The following is a 21,332-nucleotide window of genomic DNA, read 5'->3' on the forward strand; positions in this document are numbered from 1 at the left end:
TAGAGGCATGAGGAAAACTCACATATGAACAGATATTGAAAAGAATGGTTAGAATTATTTAGTTTAAAGAGGAGATAATAAGAGGGGATGATAGAGGAATGAAAAAATGATGGAATACTGTGGAGTGAGTAAGATAGGTGCTTTTATTTACCCTCTCCCATATTATGAAAGAAAAAAACCCATAAAAATCAAATGGAAAGGCAACAAATATAAAACTGATAGATGGAAATATTTTTAGCCTATGGAAGCTGTTGCCAGGAGATATTGATACAAAAAGCACAGCAGAATTAAAAAATAAATAAATTGGCTGTTTATATGGATGAGAATAGCCACACTTACATTACACAGGATGAAAAGAGGTATATAAAGAGGTATATAAAACCTCACTTAGGGCTTAACCAGCCTTAACTGTCTCAGTGGAACAGTGGAGAGAGAGAGAGAGAGAGCCCCACCCCAGAATATCCAAAAGCCTGATGCTTAAGGCACTCACTTGACATGGAGAGCCAGAGTTCAACTCTCTGCTCCAGAGTAGCCACTGGGCTATTAGGTAAACAGGGGATGGTGCTGCCACCTCTGGTTTTGTGAACCAACTCCTTCAGTTCCTTTGTATTTGTTAAAAATGTCCAGAAATGAAATGTTTCATTTAAACTAAAAATGAATTTTTCCAGCCTTTTTTGTTTGTTTTATTCACTAAAACATCTGTTTCTGTTCGTCCTGAACTGAAATTTATTTTGATTGTTTGGAACTGCCAGTAAACTGAAAAATCAGTTATTCACACAGCTCTACTCGTGATTCCAAGTTTCGCTTCATCTATGACCCTCTGTACAGACTCAGGTGAGTCATTAACATCACTTTTCCCATAACTAATCTCTAGATAAGTTACTTTCCAAATGTATCTAGGGCCATGCTATCAAATGCTTCACTTGTTGTCTCCTAGCTTCCTGCTGCCTTTTTGCTTCTGACCCAAACAGCTGCAAATCCCAAACCCCAGCCTCTGCATTTCCATAGTCTAATATTTTGGGCTGCATCTTCCATTGCTTCAGCTATCACTAAACAGAGTCATTTAATTGTTCCCTCATTTAGCCTGAATGGAAGACAGCTATTTGTAGCACTTCCCAGGGGGAGTCAAAGTTTTGAGGGTCCTCACGACCACCTTCCCTTAGAGTGAGGAAGTCTTATCTGTGACTGCTCTGGGTCAGCTCTCTGATCCACCAGGCTCTGGCAACACAAGCTGGTCTCAGTCTCAGGATATAGGTTAGTGATTGGAATATACCAACCCCTGAGCCATCTGGGCATCCCTCTGTAGTGCCCGGCCCCTGATACATGAACACTCTCACAGAACTCTCAGATTCGCTGCTCCCAAAGGAATACTGCACACCAGTTTACTAATTTCAACTCAGGATCACTGCTCTGCTTAATACACAGAAGTTAAACTTGTTTTCACTATAAATATACCTATCATCAAAGAACCAGAGTCAAGTGATAGTAAAAATTTTGGAAACAAATGGTTACGAATAGAAGAAAATCATAAACTGCTTTCTAGAGCCTTAACTTAACTAACACAAGTTATCCTTCTGTCTAAAGAAGTTAATCTCACCCAAAGTACTTTCCAGAACTTTCAGCTCAGCCTTTTTTCTGAAGCAAACCCTACTTTCCTGGTAAAGAATGAAATCTTGTCCTCTCTCCACTTGTATGCAATTACAATATGTGGTCCCTTACCCCAGGAAGTTCCCTCTTCAGAGACTAATCTTGGAGTTCCTTTGTCTTTGTAGATCCTTGGGCCTGCACCTGACCCAGACAGCAAACATAGCCTGTCTCCACATATGCTGATTAAGTTGGTTTGGTGGCATACAGTACACAATGGTGTGCCAGAGAGGTAAGTGTTTACTAACTTCTTCCTTTCTAGAATTTGGTTATCACCATCTGGTGACCTGTCTTAACTTGCATACTTTAAGAACATATTTTCAGTATACATACGTAACTCCTTATCTACACATATGTTTTGCAGTGATTATGATGACCAGAGACCTTATATGACCCTTTTTTGTGAACCCAGGGGATCCCTGTAACCCCATGTACCAGCGTGCCCACCCTGTCAGTGAGTATCAAGAGGTCCTTGGGTCACATTAGTATGTTCACCAGCTAAATAGGGTTTGTAATCGTCCATAGATCAAAGGCACCATGCAAGCTCCAACATCATGGTATTAAGAATTTGGCTCCATAATAATGTATATGAGAACTAGGATTAATACCTTCTCACTATCACTCTGATGAATCTCTAGTTTTTCTAGGCACATCATCCCATGATGCTAAGACATGGTATACAAAAATAGAAACTGGCTTTTGCCGTCTGATTAGCACTCTGTCATGCCCAAGATGGAATGCCTCATGCTTCTTGTGCAGCAGTAATTTCTCTAGGCAATTTAGGTGAAGCATTGTGGGGCTCCTTCCAGTTTCAGCATGCAACAGGAAGAAAATAACAATAATGTCGGAGGGGGGGGAAATGGTGAATAGATCATAGCTCAGCTCCTCCCCATCAAAATAATAAATGGCACCACCTAGCACAATAGTTCCTGACCTGTCTGATGCTTTTCTTTGCTATTGCAACATAAATGTCAAATAATGCGAACAATAACATGGTAAGATGATTTTAAATCAAAAGTGATATATTTAAATTGTATGTCTCCTTGGTTCACATATGATCCCTCAGTAGAGAGCCTGAGCAACCTATCATAGCTTACAGGCATGCAAACACCTGGAAATATCAAAATATATCTGCTCTAATTAGAGAAAAAGAACTCAATTAATCAGAAAATCCACCTAGCACTCAGGATGGCCACAGAATCCTTGTAAAAACCTGTTTGTGTGGCTAAGACTAAAAATTTCTGTGATCTTTTATATAAGTAAAAGGAGAATAGACCATTTAAAAGCATTGCAGAATTCCAACTTTTCCAGGTTGGTAATGTGTAGATATCAAGTTTCAGCCCTAGTACTTTAGTTACTGCAAAATTATAAACTTGTGAATAGAAAGGTGTAGCAGATTAGATGAACATATATTTAAACATACTCCTTTTTTTGTTTGGTACTATGTTCCAGTTGAAAGCATCTGATAAGCCATTTGGATTTTTTTTTTTTTTTGTTGCTTATCCTCTTTAAGACTCTTGTGAATAGCAGAGCAAACAGCTCCACTAACAAAAAGGATTCTTTTTTCTTTTCCAAAATTGAGGCACTAGGTAAAATAAAGGTCATTGAAACAGCCTTTGAAAGAACAAAAAACATTTTTTCCACTTTTGCATTTTAACTGGTTCTCAACGCAACGTTGAAAATCATTTTTAAGTTTGCCCATCTGTTTTACATAAAACCTTAGCTGAACTTATACAAAATGAAACAAATGCACAAGGAAGCTTTGCTGTTGGGTTGTTGCCAATGAGACACACTGAGCAAAGAGAAAGAGAGAGAAAAAGTAAGGTTAGATCCTTGTCTGGTGTAAATCAGCCCAGCTCCACAGAGGTAATGGGAGCTACATTGATTTACACCAGCTGAGGTTCTGGCTTGTGGTTTTCACAATAGCCAGACTAACTTTTGGGCATGGGCCTACTACCATTGAAATTATACAGAATTTTGCCATTGGCTTCAATGGAAATAGGCTCAAACCCTAAGGGAGCCATGTTTGTCTGAGATAAATAAGCAGTGTGCATCCAAATTCTCAAAATGTATTCTATGCCGATTTAGGAGATGAATGGGGAGGGCTACAAATACCTCCTTATGATCTAATTTCACCCCTTTTCAGAGCCAGCATAAGGCTTAAATCATACTTAAACCTTCAAAATAGCGCTTGAGTAGACTCAAATGTGGTGCACAGGCCTTATGCTGTCTTTGCAAAGAGACGAATTTAACTCATGTGATTTAGCTGGTCTAGGCTGCACTGGAATATTATTTGGCTCCTTGAAAATTCAAGTGGAAGGACTGCTGCACAAACCGGTGTTACTCAGATCCCCCTGTCAGAACCAACAGTTTTCTCTTATCAGTCTAAATCACTCCATCTGCCATTGCCATTTTGTTGTTTGCAGTGGTGGCGAAGGCATGCTGGTCCCAGGATATTATCGAGACCAGGTGGATGAGGTAATATCTTTTGGACCAGATTCTGAAACTCGAAAGCTTGTCTCTTTCACCAGAAGAAGTTGGTCCAATAAAAGATATTACCTCACCCCTCCCCCTTGTCTCTCTAATCATCATATTACTCTGAAATTGCTGGAGAAAGGAAGTGACTGGAATTCTCTATGACAGAGAAAACAAAAGCAGAGACCAAAAGTAAGTGGAATTGGAATACAATAAGGGAAACTGTAGGCCTAATCCACGCTCTGCTAAGTGCACACAACTCACACGTGGCATTCAGTGAGAATCGTGTCTGAAAGCTGAAGTATGCCCCTTCTATCAACAACTCTAATCTAATAATAGGATTAATGAGTATAAAGTAAGATTTAAGCTTTTAATTAAAAATAGCAATTATAAGTCACTAAGCAGTGAAGATCTAGCTGGGCTCCTCTGAAATAAATTGTTTAACAGAATGAGATGCCCCAAAAAGCATTAGTGGGCCAAAATCTTTCTTGACTCATATCCTGTGAAATGTATAACTGAGAGCAGAATTTGATCTATGGAAGTTTGTGTGTCCGTGTGTGTATATATTATAGGGTGTGACACCTAGACTTTAGGCTCCCAACTCTTCTCATTATAAGACCCTGTCTTCAGCTGCTTATTACTTTTCCAATTTTAAACTGGTTGGGCTAAAATTTTCTAAGCTGGGTGTCTGTCTTGGCCTGAAGGTTTTGGGGTTTTGGGGTTTTTGTTTTAAGTTTCAGCAAAAATAGTTACACTGTTTCTGTGAGTGAGTTTGGGAAAAATATGTTGTTTTGCCCCAAATAGTGACTTGGCTGTAAGATTTTTATTTTACATGCTCTAGACTCTCCATGTTTTGGAGCAAGCACTTAAAATTTGGTAGGGCACTGGTGTCAGGGATGTGCATTTTGCTGCTTCCATGGAAAAGCTGCCCAAATTCGCCAAGTTATGAGCCTTTGAAAAGTCTCCTTTCACACATACTCAGTAGAGACTTATTAAGAGTTTGGCTGCTAAATTCTCTGAAGAGTCCATAGGCACTGAGCATGTTCCAGTCCCTTGCAGACTTTCTGTGTGACTGGACTGCGCACGTGCATCCCTACAGAGTGCCTGAGCATGCACCATTCTGGGGCTGAAGAAGCTGAGCAGGGTTCTCCAGGCTGCTGTGGCACCAGACATCAGAACTGAGAATAGGGAGACTGTCTGTCTCCTGTGTTTTCAGAGCTCCCTCACTGGTGCCCAGGCAGCAAGGAGAAAGGGGGCAGCCTGATTTAGGGTTTTTCTTCACTGCAGCATTAGCTCAAGTTATCTACGTTCCACTCAACTCCTTGGAGTGATCCTAGCTCGAGTGAGAGTGGTCCTACTGCAGAACAACCCTTGAGCAGCACAGAGTAGCTGAGTCCCCATTGCATTACTAAATCAAACATCAGCAGCACTTGAGCTTCAACCCAACCCCTCAAAGAGCCAGCTACTTTAAATTTAAAGCACCACTTAACTCTAGATAGAGATTTTTATATGTGCATGGATGTTGGGGTAGGGGCAACACTCAAGTTCAAGCTAACATTGTGGTGAAGACAAACCTTGTATGTATGGAGAGGGGTGTAGAACTGTGGGCAGGGAGAAGCATGGTTGTGGATAAATCCTGGTCATTGATTCAAATTGTATTGTGCTTTATTAATAGGCGGCAACCTGACCCTGCAAGAAGAGGCACAGAATACTTTTTCGTTGAACCACTGTACAGGGGCTCAGGCAACATTACTTCAGTTCCTTACTCTGACACAGACTTTCTGCATGACCTGGGGCAAGTCACTTAATCTTTCTGTGCCTTCATTCCACATCCATAAAAAGGGGATAATAATACTCTGTCACTCTTTAATCTGTCTTGTCTGTTTTGACTGTGAGCTTCCCAGGGTATGGACCGTCTCTTATTAGGTGTTTGCACAATACCTACCACAAAGGAATTGTGATCTGAGTTGTGAGCTCTAGGCTCTACCATAATACAAACAATAACGAATAAACTGACTGATGAAATATGCAGTTGTTTTGAATCCCAGTGCTCCCTGCAAGTGTTGGTGTGAGGCAGATGACTCCTGGAACAGGGGAAAGATTAGACAGAAGGAAAAATTAAAAAACAAGTTTAAATAAAAGGGATTTCTGTTTGCTTTGCTGAGATTCTCTTACAACTTGACTTGCAGTATTTTACTAACATAGTGAGATGGAGTAAGGCGATAATTTTAAATGCTGCAGGGCATTCTTCCAATCATTTGACAAGAAAGCAATACACATGCTAAAAAAAACCCAAGTATCTACTCTTGTAATGCAGGTTCATTAGGCATCAGATTGATTTATTGTATTGTTTCCTTTATAAATTATTTTCATTATGTTGTATCACAGTACATGCCTACTGCTCTGGGGGAATATGCAGGAATGAATTGAACAGTGTGTGTAATAGACTGCTTTAATTAAAATAGTGTAATGCATATTTCAATGGTATTAACAAAAACAAAATTGATTTTTGTTTTCTGGGTAATTGAATATATTAATACTCAGGTGCTTTGCTTCTATTTTTTAACCCTCTGAGGTCAACTTCATTTGGTGTTCTAAAGCAGACAGAGTTCATTTACTTCCAAATGTTTCAATTGGAGAATTTTCCTCTCCACTATTGGCATTTTCTCCTGTCCTCTCTGCCTGTGCATGTGTGTAGCAGCACTACTGAGAAACAGGAGCGCATAACCCTTAATTTCAATAAGACTCTTGATTCCTTCCAGTGCCTCGGAGTGAGGTCGAGAGGTGAGACAGAGTTCTGAGAGACAGGAAAGCCCATCACTCCTGTGCACTTTTTAACCTGATGTTCTGTGGTGACAGCAATAGTACACCACCATAATTCCATTAGTTAATGAACAGTTCAAGAATGTGTCCATAATAAAAATACACTTAAAATTATAGTCATTCAATTACTTTTACCTTTTACAGTAGCTTCTTTTTTCCTACCTTATTAATGTAGGTCAATTACGATTTTTTTCCTTCAGCCCCTCAAAAGTTTACTTCTTTTTAACTTTAAGGCAGTTAGCTAGATGGTAGACTGAAAGACAAGCCCACAGATTGCAGTAATGATGGCTGAACTGTAAATAACAAAAACAAATAAACAAAACAAAATAAAAACAAAAATTTCCCCATAATTCTAGTAAATTAACAATGGCATAGTGATGAACTAGCTGTCCTACAGTGGTCACCATTAAAAAAAATAGTCTTTTATTTTTATAGTAGATACCTACTGTATCTAACATACCACAACATCCCCCTAACTACTATAAGAACTACGACTTTTGTCTCTCTTGGCAAATGTGAATTTTTTAATGAAGACTACTGTACAGTAATGGTTCACTTCAACGTCTATGTACTATGATTCTGACAGACCAGTCGTCGCTTACAGACAGCCCCCCAACCTGAAGCAAATACTCTCCAGCAGCCACACACCACAGAGCAAAAACACTAACCCAGGAACCTATCCTTGCAACAAAGCCCGATGCCAACTCTGTCCACATATTTATTCAAGTGACACCATCATAGGACCTAATCACATTAGCCACGCCATCAGAGGCTCATTCACCTGCACATCTACCAATGTGATATATGCCATCATGTGCCAGCAATGTCCCTCTGCCATGTGCATTGGCCAAACTGAACAGTCTCTATGCAAAAGAATAAATGGACACAAATCTGACATCAGGAATCATAACATTCAAAAACCAGTAGGAGAACACTTCAACCTCTCTGGTCACTCAGTAACAGACTCAAAGGTGGCAGTTTTGCAACAGAAAAGCTTCAAAAACAGACTCCAAAGAGAAACTGCTGAGCTTGAATTAATATGCAAACTAGATACTTGGGTTTGAATAGAGACTGGGAGTGACTGGGTCATTACACATATTGAATTTATTTCCCCATGTTAAGTATCCTCACACCTTCTTGTCAACTGTCTAAATGGGCCATCTTGATTATCACTACAAAAGTTTTTTTTTCTCCTGCTGATAATAGCTCACCTTAATTAATTAGAGTGAATTTGTGTGGGGGGGTGGAGGGTGAGAAAACCTGGATTTGTGCTGGAAATGGCCCACCTGTTGATCACTTTAGATAAGCTATTACCAGCAGGACAGTGGGGTGGGAGGAGGTATTGTTTCATGATTTCTGTGTGTATATAAAGTCTGCTGCAGTTTCCACGGTAAACATCTGATGAAGTGAGCTGTAGCTCACGAAAGCTCATGCTCAAATAAATTGGTTAGTCTCTAAGGTGCCACAAGTACTCCTTTTCTTTTTGCGAATACAGACTAACACGGCTGTTCCTCTGAAATCTAGCCTCTTACAGTTGGTATGGCTACATCCACCTTTTCATGTTCTCTGTATGTATATATATATATATATATGTATATCTTCTTACTATATGTTCCATTCTATGCATCTGATGAAGTGGGCTGTAGCCCACCTAAGCTTATGCTCTAATAAATTTCTTAGTCTCTACGGTGCCACAAGTACTCCTGTTCTTTTTATTACACAATCTCTATCTCTATCACACAATAGGGAAGTACACAGCAATTTGGATTCTAAACTCCTATGGCCAAATTCTTTACCCCATTCCATCCCCTTTGTGCTGCTTCCGTGGTAGAAAGGGAAAGCAGTTGTAGCTTGCCTGCTGAAGATATCCCATCTTGGGGGAGTTGCTATCAGGTGAACAGTTGGCATAGCCAGTTTTTTGACCACTCTTCCCATACCCCATCCACAAGGGGTGTGGTGGAGTTGGGGTTGGGGAAGGGTTTAAAAGAGGAGTGGGCTAATGTACTGTTCTCTGCGTTATGTAGATGTACTTGTGGATGATCCCTTAGGGATAGTTGCCAGCTACTGCAACTATGATGTACTGGTGGATGGTCCCTTAGGGATAGCTGCCAGCTACTGCAAGTTAATGCAACCTCCAAATGCTGGTGCTGAGAATTGGGGAGCCAATAACCGTCTCCCTGATGACTCTCCCTCACTGCTGTGCTCATTCAATCTGAGCTCTAAATTATATTGTTTATAGTGGAGATGTGAGGATTTGACAGATTCTAGCTGATGGTAGGGAACCTTATTAGGTGAAATCCTGGACCCCTCAAAATCAATGGCAGCACTCCTCGGCTGCAGTAGGGTTAGAATTTCACCTGCTGTTTTATAAAGCCTGCCATATTTGGCAAGCACGTGAACACAGGTGAAAGTGAATTAAACTTGCATATCTGGGTGGAAGGGAGGGATAAGAGGGCTAATTACAGAAGAAAGAAATATAATCATAACGACAGTAAAAAATTAATATAAATCCAACAATGTAAGAGCAGTAAGAGGTTTGATAATGGTTGTGTAGGTTTGGATATGTCAAGTATAAGAATAAATAAACGACCAAGGCCAAGCAGAACTTTTGTAACCCAAAAAGGCAGCAAAGCCAGATACTCCAGAATATTCAGTAGGAACTTCATTGTCACCAGTCCAGTTAACAAGGGAGGTACCCAGTGATGAGTAGCAGTACAGGATCCTAGCGCATGTATTTTGCCCCACAAATCGGTCATCCCAATTTAAAAAAAATGATCATATCTTTTCTAAGGGTTCTCTGGGAACTCCTTTACTCAATAACACGTTTTTAAAAAGGATTGTTCTGCCTTTTATAACAGAAGGTTGGTCCATACTAGTGGCGAGTCATCAATTCACTGGGTTTCATAGGGAAAATCTTATTACTTTTAGGCACCTGCTTTAGGTCTGCTGCTCACTTCCCATCGAGGAGCTGCAGATAGAGCTTGATTCCAAGTGGTTCCCATAAAAGAATAGACCACTGAACTATTTTTACATAATTTTTAGTCTTTATAGTTTCCACTGCTATGGAATTAATGTGACTTGGCTGGAACCCCAGTTACTTCTGGGCTGTGATTTATAAAGCACCAGTCCAGATTTAATTTTTTAAAAGAATGATTTCCCACATGTTAATGTTATTAGTCCACTTTTTAGATATAATCTCTCCTTTTCTTTCCTTGAAACTGGTCACCTTTTCAAAGTCCTTTTCAGGGTCTTCGTGAAATGGGTTTTAAGATTAACAGGAATATGCTTATAAGTGAAAAGCATTAAAAGAATGTAGGTAACACGACAAAACAATGTGTTTTGGATATTTAACATTTCTAGGGCAAAATTAATCAATACACTAAAACTTTAAATGAAGCTCCAGGAATCTGATTACTGGAGTTATCAGAATTATTAGCTGCAAATAAAGTATGGGAAGGATTTCCCCTTTATTCTGTCTGTATAGTCTCAATAAACTGATCTTGATTTCTATGGTGTCTTTGTTCCTTGTAAATATTCACTGAGCAGTTTATGGAAAGAAACATCAGGCTATTGTTTGCAAACTGTTTGTTTTGACAATTTGCTAGTCATTATTTGTGGTGCGTGATTGGTCAATAACATTGTATTGTTTACTCACCCCTGACTGGATGATTGAAATTTCTTAAAAAGGAAAATAAGGATGGATGAGAAATAATAATGTATTATTTTATTATTATATATTTGTATTACTATAGCACCTAGAGGCTCCAGCTGACCTAGGGCGCCATTCTGCTAGGCAGAAAATTTTCATGAATAACTGGAGATCAACCAAATACTCACAGTCAGAGCATGAGATGATGCCAATTTGCCACCTTTATTTGCAAAAAACAAAAACAAAAAACAAAAAACCCCACCTCAGATAACTGAGTCAGATTGCAGCTGTAAAGCACAGACCTGCGATGAGAACAATGTAGCTCCATAGCACCCCAGGAAAAGCTCAGAAATCAAATTGTACCTTAGAGCTGTCAAGCTTGGTGACCATGTATAACTACTGAAAAGTCCCATAGACGTGTTTGGTGAACACGTCCCTCTGCAGCCAGCCAGCCATTTTTCACTGGTTGTTTGTGGCTATCATTAGCTATTGGGGTAGCACCTGGGTGCCCCATTGTGCTAGGCGCTATACAAATATATAACAAAAAGATAGTCCATGCCTTAAAGTGATTACAGCCTAAGTACAGAAAGGGTTCTCAATCTTATTGCAAGGTGCCATGCATTCTGACTCTGATCCAGCAAAACACTTAACCACATGCTTAGCTTCAAATGTGTATTGTCCCTTTGACTACCATGAGACCATGTATGTGTTTAAAGTTAAGCACATGCTTAAATGCTCTGTTGGAGTTGCTTGTAGGATGGAGTCCAATGGCATCTATTGAACTTGTAGAAAAACAGTGCTTTCACTTGGAAGAGTTCAAGGGCTGTAGTTGTGCCCGGCTTCTGTGCAGGCAAGTGAAAGGGGAAGTCTCCTTGCTCCCTGCCCTGCTACTGCACTGGTTTGAGGTCCAGGCACCATCTGGGCCTCTGTATTATTCTGCTCATTACTCGCAAGCTAGTTAGCAAACAAAATGAAACACTCACATGCATAGTAGCATTTGTGTTGACCGTGAAGGCATTTGCCAGCTTATTCGCTGAGGATTAGTGAGAGACTTGAACCAGAATGGCATATCCAAACACCCTGAAACTTTGCGGAAGTTCATAATTGGATTCAGATGCATATTCTGGAGGTAGCCCCCTATTTTTGTAGTGTGCTGAACCACAACCCTGGATACCTTGCGATGTATTCTTCCCCACAGGATGGGGGAAATTAAATTCTGATGCAGAAGGATTGAGTGCTGATCCAACACAAGGGGGTCCTGATCCTGATAGGGGCCTCTGCGTCCTACTGTAATACAAAAGGAAAGAACAAGTACTGAAGTACTTGTTTAGGAAAAAAAGTATAGTAAATTATATGCACTTTGCAAAAAAAAAAGTAAGAAAAATAAAATGCAATATAAGATGTATGAAAAAGATACATTTAAAATTAATAAAAGCTAGGATACATGGGTGAGCCTATAATACTAAATCACTGTCTTCACAAAATAGAGGCTCAAGGAAATATATTTCACTTTTAGACTTTCAAAATGCATTCTATCTGCAATGATATAAGAAAAATCACACAAAATAATTTCACCCAAGAAAGAGCTGAATTCGGAGCTAAGCTTTTAGAAGTGTCTTTTACAACCCATGCTTGAAAGGCCCACAGGAAACAATTCAGTTCATTTGTAAGCATGCTCAAACCTTTGAGTCAAATCTTTACCTAACCTACAGAAGCAGTCCCAGTAAAGTGAATGTGCCCTACCTTTAAAGTCTCTCTCTCTGCAGATATCTGACCCAGGTGTGTGCTGTGTGAAAGTTCTATGAGGTGAAGTTGAAAGAGGAATCAAGCGAGCATACTAAGCATCCAAGCTTGCTTTAGAAGGACCATCTCTTGTGCGGTCACTGACATTGGAGCAGGATTTGCTCCAGCTATTAACATATTTTACCATACATGGCTTTCATATCGTGGTGTAACAAAATGAGCAAACTCATCACCAGATTCACTTGTTTGAATGTTATAGTCTCATCCCTTATCCATTCTTTGCTACTGCCTTTTTAGACCCTGATCCTGCAAAGACTTGTGCATGTGTGTAATTCTACACACTTTGCATAGTGCCATTCAAGTCACTTGTAGTCACAAAGTTAATGGGACTGTGTGTGTGTGTGTGAAGGATTCAGGACCTTAGATTGTAAAACTTCCATGGTGGGGGTTTCTTTTTTTTCTGTGTTTGTACGAATTGTCCGTGCACAATGGGGCTCTGTTCCTGATTGGAATTTTTAGTTACCACCGTAATGTATTATGGTCCATTATATACAATATATATCATTATGGGTTAATAAATGACCAGCAGCCAATCTCTACTGCTAGATGAGATGTCCTACTTTCTCCTATTTGTGCCATTATTGAACGCATACAGATTGGCCTACACGTTATCTTTTTTTTCTTTTTTTTTTTTTTTTTAAAGCAAGAGTCATTCTTGCTGCTTTCAAGTTGCAAGGAAATGGGAAACAGTCTCTATTTACTGGGCTCAGATGAGCAACTAATGTAACTTAATTTTCCATAAATAGTGCCTCTGCATCATCTGACTTCTGCTATTTTTGTCTGTTAATAAGCTAGACACACTGACTCATTCGTATATAGCATCTCTGAAACACAAATCTATTCCACTGCAATGGTCTCTAAATATGATTTTGATAGTTTTGCTTTACACAGTAATTCTGGCTCCAAATCAAAACAAGACCTGAGCTTGTAGCACTTACTGAGTATAGCTCCTGCTGAAATCAGGGAGGGTTTTTGTGTGTTAGGGGTTACAGAACTGGGCTTAATAATAACTAATAAAGATCTTAGTGTTCTAAATGCAAAATATTGATTTTGTTTTCCTGTTAGTCAGTTGAGGATGGACCAAAAAGGTTTATCATTCACATTCTTTTAGAAGAAAAGCACCTGGAATCCAAGGGCTTGATTGTCTGACTATACTGAAAGAATGACAGGAGGCATTAGATATGGGTTTAATCAGGCCGCAACTTTATTATTAGATATCTAGGACGAACCTGGTGGATAAAATGTGCAGTGCACATGAAACCCCCACAATTAACCAGGGTGTGTGTGTGTGTGAGTGCTTTTACCAGCCCCCCCCCCCCTTTCCATTCATGCCCCTCCAGCAGTTCCCCCACGGCTGGGAACCTCCCTTCCAGCCAATTCCTGGGGGGCTTCCACCCCTTTTCATCCAGGCTCCTCCAGCAATCCCCTTGCCAGGACCTTACCAACCACCACCCCCTTGTAGGAGGGGTTAAGGTGGACTATAATGATGGGGGGGTTGGCTCCCTGCCGTACCAATCAGAGGAGTCCCCAACTGCCCCCAGCTCACTCAATTACCAAGCACCTCTCCTTCATTTCTTTTCCAAGCCATCTTTCCCTTCTTTTGTGCCTTAATTTATGGAATACCTGCACTGAACATCCGCTACACACTTAAATAAAGAGTTGTGACATATGGCCTACCGCCTGTCATGCTATGCATGAACAGAGCCCACCCGAACCTGCTGCGAGGAAGGCGAACCCCCCCCCCCCACACACACACACACACTGCACCTGGCCAATATTGTGGTAAGGAAAAAATTCCTTCCCAGCCCCCCTTAACGGGGCGGCTAACATAATGCCCACAGCAGATATAGCTAAACACCTGGCATATTTCTGACCTAAATAGGGAGGGAGGGTAGGTGGGTGCTGCCTAGCCTGCTCCAAGTGATGAGGGGAGGGTCCAGGCCCAGGCTGACCTTTTTAAACCCCTATTCCTAGGTGATGAGTCATCCACCACGCTGACTGCTTTTCCAGCAGTTTTACGTTTCCCCTCCTTCCCCCAAGCCAGAAAGCATCTCCCTCTTCTCCGGGCCAGCCAGACAAACGCCCTCTGCTTAAAGTGCAGGGCAGTGATTGTCTGGCTTTGCCAAAAGAATGACAGGAGACATTAGATATGGGTTTAATCAGGCCGCAATTTTATTATTAGATGTCTGGGACTAACCCGGCGGATAAAATGTGCAGTGCAGGTGCAATCCCCACAATTAACCAGGGGTTGGGGGAGGTTTCCACCACCTCCCCCCACCTTTTTATCCAGGTCCCTCCAGCAATCACTTGCAGGGACCTTACCAATCAGAGGAGTCCCTAACTGCCCCCAGCTCGCTCACTTACCAAGCACCTATCCTTAAGTCCTTGTCCAAGCTCTTTTGTGCCTTAATTTATGGAGTACCTGCATTGAACATCCGTCACAAGGAGTCCCAGCCATTAGCTTGGCTGCCTCCTCCCCACACCCAGCCGGGTTCCCAGACATCTCCCAATGCCCTCTTGTATATTAGCCAAAAATATGGCAGCACCTGAGTCTGACAGGTGCACCCCATCCTCCCGAAATAACTCTGGTGCCCCATAAAATATGCCAGGATGTGAAATTACTGTCACCCCCTCCCCAGTGCAACAAAAATTTGGCCACTTCCCTGTTCACACACTTCCAGGTTTTGTCCACCCTGGCGGGGTTCATGGCTCCCGGCCAGACTCTGCACTGAAGCATATTCGACCCGACAATGTTAAAGCCCGGAAAAATTTCCAGGATCTGCTTCAGGTCCCTCCTAGTTCGAAGCATTAACTGCAGCTCTTTAAGTGTTCCCAGATCATTTTCTCCCAGGTGTATCACCAATATACCGGTGGCCCCCTTCTCCTTCTTGTATCTATACCCCTTCTAATGAACTCTGCCTCCCTTTGTGACTCTGTTCTCCTATTGCTCCTATTGCAGTCCACTGATGCCAGAGGAAAAGGAGAATTAAACCTCCCCTTTTGTGCCTCCATTCCTTTCCTCTTTTTGTGTCCCCCTGGAGCCATGCTGAGACTGCTTACCAGCTCCTGCTCCTTCTCCCTCCTTGACTGAAACAGGGAATGGCTTGTAACCGAATGGCTTGTAGCCCCCTATCACTTCCTATCCCCAGTCCAGCCCAACCACCGCTTTCCCAGACTGGAAAGTGTATATTGTTGGTCTTTTTTCGTTGTTGTTTGTTTGCCCCTCTCTCTCTCCCCCGATCTTTCTTTCTCCCAATGGTGACAAAGTGGAGAGGCCATGGCTTATGTACACAAAAACCCAGAATGCTGCATACTGCTTTTGTTGCAAACTCTTCCAGTCTAATGTCCAAGCCACATTGGGTTCTACAGGAACAAAGGACTGGAAAAATCTGGCTAGAAATCTGGCATGCCATGAGAAGGCAGCAAATCACCAGAGAGCATTCCACAGGTGGAAAGAGCTTGAGATGAGACTAAGGTTAAAGGCCACCATACATGATCAGCATCAAGAGAAGATTGCATCAGAGTCTCTTTACTGGCGAAATGTTTTGAAAAGGCTCATTGCCATTGTGAGAATGCTTGCTACCCAAAACCTAGCACTGTGTGGCACTTCAGATCAACTGTATGTGCCAAACAATGGAAACTTCCTTAAAATTGTGGAGCTGATGGCTGAGTTTGATGCTGTACTCCAGCAGCATCTAAGAAGAGTCACCACCCAAGAAATGTACACACACCACTACCTTGGAAAAACAATTCAAAATGAGAGCATACAGTTACTGGCAACAAAAGGCAAACAGAAGATTGTGGCAGATCTAAAGTCAGCAAGATATTACTGTGTTATTCTGGACTGCACACCTGACATCAGTCATACAGAACAAATGACTTTAATGGTTCGTTTTGTAAGAACAACAGAACTGAGTGAAAATGTCCCTGCAATGGTGACTGTCAGAGAGCGTTTTCTAGAATTATTGACATTAATAATACTACAGGAGCTGGTATGACAAATGTGCTTCTTAAAAAACTGGAAGATACAGGAAATGCGATAGCTGACATGAGAGGTCAGGGTTACTATAATGGTACTAACGTTAGAGGAAAGAACAGAGGAGTGTAGATACGGATCCAAGCGTCAAACCCTCAAGCTTTTTTTGTCCCACGCAGTTCAAATTCATTGAACTTGGTGGTCAGTGATGCAGCATCAGCTTCTAGTGAGGCTGCTGAATATTTTAATGTAATTCAAAGCATCTATGTATTTTTCTCTGCATCAACTCATCGATGGCAAATTTTGAAACAACATCTGAGAACATCCCCTCTGACACTGAAACCACTGAGTGCCACACAATGGGAAAGTCGAGTGGAGGCGATAAAGCCTATTAAACACCAAATTGGGAAGATAGATGATGCCATAGTTGCCATAAAAAAGAAAAGGAGTACTTTTGGCACCTTAGAGACTAACAAATTTATTTGAGCATAAGCTTTCGTGAGCTACAGCTCACTTCATCGGATGCATGCAGTGGAAAATACAGTGGGGAGATTTATATACATAGAGAATTTGAAACAATGGGTGTTACCATACACACTGTAATGAGAGTGATCACTTAAGGTGAGCTATTACCAGCAGGAGAGCGGGGTGAGGGGGAACCTTTTGTAGTGATAATCAAGGTGGGCCATTTCCAGCAGTTGAGAAGAACATCTGAGGAACAGTGGGGGGTGGGAAATAAATGTGGGGAAATAGTTTTATTTTGTGTAATGACCCATCCACTCCCAGTCTTTATTCAAGCCTAAGTTAATTGTATCCAGTTTGCAAATTAATTCCAATACATCAGTCTCTCGTTGGAGTCTGTTTTTTAAGTTTTTTTGTTGAAGAATTGCCACTTTTAGGTCTGTAATCAAGTGACCAAAGAGATTGAAGTGTTCTCCGACTGGTTTTAGAATGTTATAATTCTTGACGTCTGATTTGTGTCCATTTATTCTTTTACGTAGAAACTGTCCAGTTTGGCCAAAGTACATGGCAGAGGGGCATTGCTGGTACATGATGGCATATATCACATTGGTAGATGTGCAGGTGAATGAGCCCTTGATGGTGTGGCTGATGTGATTAGGCCCTATGATGGTGTCCCCTGAATAGATATGTGGACACAGTTGGCAACGGGCTTTGTTGCAAGGATAGGTTCCTGGGTTAGTGGTTTTGTCATGTGGTGTGTGGTTGTTGGTGAGTATTTGCTTCAGGTTGGGGGGCTGTCTGTAAGCAAGGACTGGCCTGTCTCCCAAGATCTGTGAGAGTGATGGGTCGTTCTTCAGGATAGGTTGTAGATCCTTGATGATGCATTGGAGAGGTTTTAGTTGAGGGCTGAAGGTGATGGCTAGTGGTGTTCTGTTATTTTCTTTGTTGGGCCTGTCCTGTAGTAGGTAACTTCTGGATCCATAAACCTGGAAATCCTGGACGCCCTATCAAGTGTCCTTACAACTACAATACCCATCTGCTGAAGTGAAGAAACAGATTGACAGAGGCGGAAGAGTACCCAGCAGAAAGCTGCCTGATTGTCCAGTATGGCATTCACATAGAAACGTGTATTGACTTAATTAGGATTTAGTTTATATTATTAGCAGCCTAAATGTACAGCAAAAATGACTTTTTGGTTCACGTATTTGGAATAATACATGACAGTGAAACGTATTATCTAGTTTATGTGATGCTGTTCTGTTAATAAGCAGGCTGAACTGTGCTTAAACCAGAACAAACAAACTTCCCTGAATACCCTTTCTAAATGGAGCATGTTTTCATTGCCTTTGGTACACTGTATGAGATTTTTGTACTGTGATGGAACAAACTTCTGAACTGAAGAAAAAACAGCAGGATGTTTAAAAATGGAAAGGTATGTCTTAGAACTGTATTATCTAGAGGTTTAGAAAATGGATTCAATTTAAATGAAATGACAGATAATGAGTCCATCAAAGTATCTGTGCTTTGAATCATGAAAATCCCAAGTGATAAAAGAAAGCTACAAATGAGACACAAAGGGGGTAGTGGTGGTGGGGAAAAATTCTTTAAAAATACATATTTAAATATTATTTCTTGATAAAATATTATTCATTACAGGCAAATCACTACTCATAATAAATCTTGATTATCTATATTTTAAACAAATGTGGGGAAGTAGAGGCAGAGTTCAGATGTGCTTCAGATGACACCCACTCCTTTTGCATTTCATATACAAATATGTGATAACAATTACCTAGTAATAATTTTTAAAATACTAAATTGGATGGAATAGTACATGATCTAAGCTAAGATATTAGATGTGTGAAGAAATTTGATGAACTGGTAACTGCCTCTATCTGTAGCTAATGCCCGTTTATCTGTGAAGCTAACGTGACGTGATATGACTCCTAAATGCACTTTCTCTGCAATATCAGAAGTCAGAGATTGACCTGTGGTAGATAAACATGGAACTACTCTAAGGAGAGGTGAAGGCATGTGGTTCTGTATATACATTACAAAAATGCAACATACAATGAGTAAAAAGTCCTTTAAATATTTCTCTGAGCATATGTTGCATTTTAGGGCAAAATAGATACATTTGTGCCGATCTATATGCCCACAAAATCTAGTTCTGATTATTTTGGACCAAGGAATTTTAAGGCGAGGATGAAGTTATGTTCAGTGCATCACTCCTAAGATGGAAAGGAGGGTGAAGAAGATAGCTTTCTGCCACCTTTATATCCTTCCCACTCCTAGCTGTGAGCTGCTGTGGCTGCTGGTGCAAAGTTAAAACAATCTCCTTCCTCCTTTAGCTTAATTTACCTCCACCAAGGTTACTGAATGTTTAGTGCTCCTTGCTTTATGGTACCACCTAAGTGGCAATCACAGAAATGAATATCCACAATACATGACAACAGAAGTTGTGGGTGAGCATGCACACATGCTTCATTTAATGGGATAAAAAAAACACTTCATTATAGGAGGCAGCACAACCGATCTAACAAGTTTTGCAACTCACATCTTTTGAGGGTAAAAATATTAATAGAGCAATATGCGCAGATTCCATATTCCATACTGTATTCTAAGCTTTAAAAGATATGCCATTGCTGAATGGATTGAGATTTGACACATGAATACTTTTATAGACAATGCTCTCATAAGAGCCACATGTTTACATACAGTAAGAGTTCAGTAGTATACTTGAAGATAGAGAAATGCATACTAGTCACTCATATTCACAATCAGACCTGTCAAGGATTGTGAAAAGGGAAACAAACCATCCCAGCAGTAATATGAAAGCAATTTGTTAGGATTTCCGAAATGCCATCATAGATAAGCAATCTTCTAGCATGATTACACTTGTGCTTCAAAAGACAACAAATATGAATCTGGTGTGATGCAAAATGAGTGCAACATAATAGCTGAGCAAATATAGTAGGAGAAGAAATTGCAATTGTGAAGATACTGAGTGGTCCACTTAGGAAAAAATAATATGGCATTGTTTCTTCTCCACCTTGTTTACAAAGGGGGAAACAACAGAACTGCATTGGCAAAGGACCTTTCAGAGCAAAGAATGTTGTCACCGCTTTGTATGCTGGTGGTGCTGTTACTATCGCGAGGATAAACAAGTTGCTTTCATGTCTAGGAAAAGTCATTGCTTACCTTTCCAGAGATATTTCACTCCTGCCTCCCTTTACATCAACTCAAATGGCCATTTAGAGATGTACCCAACATGCTCCTATACTGTAATTATTTCTCCATGTATATTTTGGGATAAAAATATAGCCTGGTACTGACTTTCTTTTTTTTTTCACATCAACCAAGAGCTGCTACAATTATTATCAGAAAGACCTTCACTAGCCAGCAGGGATTAGTGGAATCACTATTTAACACACTTAGGAAAGTGACAGACTGCTATCTGAACTGTGAGTGAGAAGCATCAGGAAGGTTTTTATGTTTGAAACTTACTCAAGTCAGCTCTATGATGTTAAGACCTCTAGTGAGTTAGAAGCTGGGGAGGTGTAGGCAGGGGTTCTGCTAAACAGCAAAATGTTGCCAACATGGTACAATAAACTAATTATTCAATGGGGTTAGTGTTTGTTTTATATATCACGTAATTAATGAACTATTTGCATACAGCACTACTGGAATGCAGCTTCCTCCTGGGAAGACCGCAGTATTCAAGCACTCAAACAGTACGCAACAAAATAGGGGATAAAACTGACATTTTGGCCAAGGACGCTGTGGCAAGACTTCACTCTAATGAAATATGCTATTTTCAGAATCTGCACAGAACAAACTTGGGCCCTGATCCTGGAACCACTTAAGTATCTGCTTGAATTCAATCCCATGAGCAGCTGAAGTTAAACAAATAGGATTACAGCCATATACAAAAACCATAACCTTGGGTTTTTTACATCTTCCATGAAAGACATAGTAACTGCACAGTATTCAAATTATCTATTGCACAAGGATGGAAGTGTGAGTTGACTACTATGGGTAGGACCTGAGTAGTCAGGATCTTTGTCACACCTGATGCTTAAATCACAGAGGGCCTATTTCTGTATCTTACTCAGTTGAGTAGCACCTTACTATGGAAGTAATCTCATTGAGATCAGTGCTGTGCAATCTTCGTCATGACTGAGATCAATTGGAGCACTTGTGTGATAAGATACTAGTCAGCATGAGCAAGGGTGGCAGAATGAATGGTACAATGCTTTACTGCCCTAGGTTTTCCTTCTGGAAATGTGGACTCAAATCCTGATCAGACCACAAGTGAAAGTAAATTTGGTGCAGATCACCTCCTAGTTCTCTATGGGCATCTTTCCAGAAGGCTGCCTTATGCCATTTAGCCACAGCTCTGCATGGGGAGTGGGGAATTAGGAGACCTCTCTGGTTGTGGTATGGGAGAGAAATTTGCAAGATGCAACATACTATTTCACAATGTGGCTTTGAAGGTCT

Source organism: Lepidochelys kempii, chromosome 9, assembly GCF_965140265.1.
Source record: "Lepidochelys kempii isolate rLepKem1 chromosome 9, rLepKem1.hap2, whole genome shotgun sequence".
Taxonomy (NCBI): domain Eukaryota; kingdom Metazoa; phylum Chordata; order Testudines; family Cheloniidae; genus Lepidochelys; species Lepidochelys kempii.